This window comes from Miscanthus floridulus, unplaced genomic scaffold (assembly GCF_019320115.1).
Source record: "Miscanthus floridulus cultivar M001 unplaced genomic scaffold, ASM1932011v1 fs_71_2, whole genome shotgun sequence".
NCBI lineage: Eukaryota > Viridiplantae > Streptophyta > Magnoliopsida > Poales > Poaceae > Miscanthus > Miscanthus floridulus.
In genome coordinates this window covers 72,553-78,552 of record NW_027097161.1, presented here as the reverse complement: position 1 = coordinate 78,552, position 6,000 = coordinate 72,553, and positions in this window count along the sequence as shown.

The following is a 6,000-nucleotide window of genomic DNA, read 5'->3' as shown; positions in this document are numbered from 1 at the left end:
AATGAGACACTAAATGACCTCGGATGAAAAAACTCTGAATACCAAGTTTGATCATCTCAGCAAGATCTACAATTGTTACATAGCTCATTTTCCCATTTGAGAAATTTTTATCAAACACTAGTCACAACTTCTTGAATCTCATATAGACTTTCTAAAACTATGTCACACATTTGTGAAATTTGAACTACATTTTATTCAACCTTTGTCAAATAAAAAAATGGCCTATATAAGCATTGTAGATATTGATTAGCTTAACAAACTTGGTATTCAAAACTTTTCAATTTGAGACAATTTAGGATCCCGAAAACTAGTTTGTAGCCATCGAAATTTAAAAATCACAAATTTGAACCGTCCAAACTTTCTCAAATGGAAAGTTGACCAAAACAACAATTGTAGATATTTTTGAGTTTAACAAACTTGGTATTCAAAACTTTTCAATTTGAAGTCATTTAGAGTTCATAATACTAGAGTCAAAGTGTTGTTTTTTCATTTGACCAAATTTGACTTGGTCAAACTTGCTCAAATGAGACACTAAATGATCTCAGATGAAAAAACTCTGAATACCAAGTTTGATCATCTCAGCAAGATCTACAATTGTTACATAGCTCATTTTCCCATTTGAGAAATTTTTATCAAACACTAGTCACAACTTCTTGAATCTCATATAGACTTTCTAAAACTATGTCACACACTTGTGAAATTTGAACTACATTTTGTTGAAGCTTTCTCAAATAAAAAAATGGCCTACATAAGGATTGTATATATTGATGAGCTTAACAAACTTGGTATTCAAAACTTTTCAATTTGAGACAATCTAGGATCCCGAAAACTAGTTTGTAAGCGTTGAAATTTAAAAATCACAAATTTGAACCGTCCAAACTTTCTCAAATGGAACGTTGACCAAAACAACAATTGTATATATTTTTGAGTTTAACAAACTTGGTATTCAAAACTTTTCAATTTGAAGTAATTTAGAGTTTATAATACTAGAGTCAAAGTGTTGTTTTTTCATTTGACCAAATTTGACTTGGTCAAACTTGCTCAAATGAGACACTAAATGACCTCAGATGAAAAAACTCTGAATACCAAGTTTGATCATATCAGCAAGATCTACAATTGTTACATAGCTCATTTTCCCATTTGAGAAATTTTTATTAAATACTAGTCACAACTTCTTGAATCTCATATAGACTTTCTAAAACTATGTCACACACTTGTGAAATTTGAACTACATTTTTTTCAAGCTTTCTCAAATGAAAAAATGGTCTATATAAGGATTGTAGATATTGATGAGCTTAACAAACTTGGTATTCAAAACTTTTCAATTTGAGACAATCTAGGATCCCGAAAACTAGTTTGTAGGCGTCAAAATTTAAAAATCACAAATTTGAACCGTCCAAACTTTCTCAAATGGAAAGTTGACCAAAACAACAATTGTAGATCTTTTTGAGTTTAACAAACTTGGTATTCAAAACTTTTCAATTTGAAGTAATTTAGAGTCCATAATACTAGAGTCAAAGTGTTGTTTTTTCATTTGACCAAATTTGACTTGGTCAAACTTGCTCAAATGAGACACTAAATGACCTCAGATGAAAAAACTCTGAATACCAAGTTTGATCATCTCAGCAAGATATACAATTGTTACATAGCTCATTTCCCATTTGAGAAATTTTTATCAAACACTAGTCACAACTTCTTGAATCTCATACAGACTTTCTAAAACTATGTCACACACTTGTGAAATTTGAACTACATTTTATTCAAGCTTTCTCAAATGAAAAAATGACGTATATAAGGATTGTAGATATTGATGAGCTTAACAAACTTAGTATTCAAAACTTTTCAATTTGAGACAATCTAGGATCCCGAAAACTAGCTTGTAGGTGTTGAAATTTAAAAATCACAAATTTGAACCGTCTAAACTTTCTCAAATGGAAAGTTGACCAAAACAACAATTGTAGATATTTTTGAGTTTAACAAACTTGGTATTCAAAACTTTTCAATTTGAAGTCATTTAGAGTTCATAATACTAGAGTCAAAGTGTTGTTTTTTCATTTGACCAAATTTGACTTGGTCAAACTTGCTCAAATGAGACACTAAATGACCTCGGATGAAAAAACTCTGAATACCAAGTTTGATCATCTCAGCAAGATCTACAATTGTTACATAGCTCATTTTCCCATTTGAGAAATTTTTATCAAACACTAGTCACAACTTCTTGAATCTCATATAGACTTTCTAAAACTATGTCACACACTTGTAAAATTCGAACTACATTTTGTTTAAGCTTTCTCAAATAAAAAAATGGCCTATATAAGGATTGTAGATATTGATGAGCTTAACAAATTTGGTATTCAAAACTTTTCAATTTGAGACAATCTAGGATCCCGAAAACTAGTTTGTAGGCGTCGAAATTTAAAAATCACAAATTTGAACCGTCCAAACTTTCTCAAATGGAAAGTTGACCAAAACAACAATTGTAGATCTTTTTGAGTTTAACAAACTTGGTATTCAAAACTTTTGAATTTGAAGTCATTTAGAGTTCATAATACTAGAGTCAAAGTGTTGTTTTTTCATTTGACCAAATTTGACTTGGTCAAACTTGCTCAAATGAGACACTAAATGACCTCAGATGAAAAAACTCTGAATACCAAGTTTGATCATCTCAGCAAGATCTACAATTGTTACATAGCTCATTTTCCCATTTGAGAAATTTTTATCAAACACTAGTCATAACTTCTTGAATCTCATATAGACTTTCTAAAACTATGTCACACACTTGTGAAATTTGAACTACATTTTGTTCAAGCTTTCTCAAATGAAAAAATGGTCTATATAAGGATTGTAGATATTGATGAGCTTAACAAACTTGGTATTCAAAACTTTTCAATTTGAGACAATCTAGGGTCCCGAAAACTAGTTTGTAGGCGTCGAAATTTAAAAATCACAAATTTGAACCGTCCAAACTTTCTCAAATGGAAAGTTGACCAAAACAACAATTGTAGATCTTTTTGAGTTTAACAAACTTGGTCAAACTTGCTCAAATGAGACACTAAATGACCTCAGATGAAAAAAACAATTGTGAAGTCATAACATATTACATAATATCCGTCTCTAAAACGTAATATATTAAACATGCATCGTTGTATCATGCGGGCACAACAGTGAATTTCTTCTTGACGTATGACCCTTGGTTATGATCTTGTCATAACCATGGAGTGTCTTCATCATTTAACATGATGCTTGGATCTTTCTTCACTATGAAGGGTGGAATTCGGACATTTCTTTCGTAATCTTCTGACATGTCTGACTTGTCTTCAATTCCCACTATATTTATTTTCCCAGAAAGAACTATGTGGCGCTTTGGCTCATTGATCATTGAGTTGATGTCTTTGTTTTTTCCTCTCTTTGATTTTGTAGACATGTCTTTCACATAGAACATTTGACTCACATCGGCAGCAAGGACGAATGGTTCGTCTTTGTACCCAATATTGTTGAGGTCCACTGTTGTCATTCCATACCACTGAAACTTTCCATGTGCTGACGCCTAATCCAAGCTTCAGTCTTCCCTGGAAACTTGGATCGTAAGAACTCCTTATGTATCTCGATGTACGGATGCACCAATGATGAGTTCTGAAGAACTGTGTAGTGTGCTTTATTGAAATAATCGTCTTCCATGCCAATATATGTTTTCTTCCCTAAAGTTCTTTTACCACTGAGTCTCCCCTCGTGTCACGATTTGGGAACGCCAATCAGGGCAAGGTCAGGAATAAAGTCAACACAGAACTCAATGACCTCCTCTGTTCCATAGCCCTGGGCGATGCTTCCTTCAGGCTTAGAATGGACTTTCACATATTTCTTCAAGACTCCCATAAACCTCTCGAAGGGGAACATGTTATGTAAGAACACAGGTCCAAGAATACTAATCTCCTTCACCAAATAAACTAGGAGGTGTGTCATGATATTAAAGAAGGATGGAGGGAACACCAACTCAAAGCTAATAAGACATTGAACCACATCATTCTGTAGAGTAGCTAGTTCCACTGGATTGATTGCCTTCTGAGAAATTACATTGAGGAATGCACATAGCTTCACGGTGGCTAGACGTACATGTAGAGGTAGAATTCCTCTTAAAGCAACTGGAAGCAATTGCGTCATAAGCACGTGGCAGTCGTGGGACTTTAAGTTTAGGAATTTCTTATCTGGCACATTTATTATACCCTTTATATTGGAGGAGAATCCCGATGGGACCTTGATGCTGCTTAGACATTCGAACATGCTGTCCCTCTCTTCTTTGCTAAGCGTGTAGCTAGCAGAACTTAAGTAATGACGTCCATCATCTGTCTTCTCTGGATGAAGGTTGTCTCGTTCTTTCATGCCCTGCAAGTCCTGGCGTGCTTCAAGTGAATCCTTTGGCTTCCCGTACACACCCATGAATCCTAACAGGTTCACACAAAGATTCTTTGTTAGGTGCATCACGTCGATTGTGTTGCGGACCTCTAGGACTTGCCAATAGGGTAGCTCCCAAAAGATGGACTTCTTCTTCCACATGGGTGTGTGCCCCTTAGCATCTTTGGGAACAGATTCGCTGCCTTGTCCCTTTCCAAATACTACTTTCACATCCTTGACCATTGTGAGTACATCTTCCCCGGTTCGGTTATGAGGCTTCTTCCGGTGGTCTGGCATACCTTTAAAATGCTTACCTTTCTTTCTTACTTGGTGATTCAAAGGAAGGAATCGACGATGGCCAAGGTACACGACCTTTCGACATCTTTTCAAATATATACTGTCAAGGTCATCAAAACAATGTGTGCATGCATTATATCCTTTGTTTGTCTGACCTGAAAGATTACTTAAAGCAGGCCAATCATTGATTGTTACGAACAACATTGCTCGTAGGTCAAAGTGTTCTTGTTTGTACTCATCCCAGACACGTACACCTGGTTTGTTCCATAAAACTAGAAGTTCTTCAACTAATGGCTTCAGATAGACATCAATGTCGTTGCCAGGTTGCCTTGGACCTTGGATGAGGATCGGCATCATAATGAACTTCCGCTTCATGCATAACCATGGAGGAAGGTTGTAGATACATAGAGTAACTGGCCAAGTGCTATGACTAGTGCTCTGCTCCCCAAAAAGATTCATACCATCTGTACTTAAGGCGAACCTTAAGTTTCTAGCCTCATTTGCAAACTCTGGAAATTCCCTGTCTATCGCTCTCCACTGGGACCCATCAGCTGGGTGTCTCAGCATATTGTCTACCTTACGGTCTTCTTTATGCCACCACAACAACTTTGCATGGTCTTTATTTCTGAACAAACGTTTTAAGCATGGTATTATAGGAGCATACCACATAACCTTGGCAGGGATTTTCTTTCTAGGACGTTGTTCACCCTCGACGTCACCAGGATCATCGCACCTGATCTTATACCACGATGCTTTACATACCGGGCATTCATCCAAATTCTCGTATTCATTGCCATGGTAGAGGATGCAGTCATTAGGACATGCATGTATCTTCTGGATTTTTAATCCCAATGGGTAGACAACCTTTTTTGCTTCGTACGTAGTGGTGGGCAATTCATTTGGCTTCGAAAGCATCTTCTTTATGAGGTTCAATAAATTCCCAAATACCTTGTCGGATATACCATTCTTTGCCTTCTACTGTAGCAATTCCAGTGTTGTACCCAGCTTTTTTTGCCCCTCTACGGCCGTCGGGTATAGCAACTTCCTATGATCCTCAAGCATGCGCTCGAACTTAACTTTCTCTTTTTCACTTTCCAATTCTTGTTGTGCATCACGAATGGCATCGCCAAGAGCATCACCGAGATCATCTTCTACCGCTACCTCTTCTTCATCTCCCCCCATTGTAGTATCATCAAAGGCACCATACTGAGCAATAATGTCATCAATGTCTAAATCTTCTCCTTCACCTTCTTCCATCATTACCCCGCTTTCTCCATGCTTAGTCCAACATATATAGTTTGACATGAAACCTGA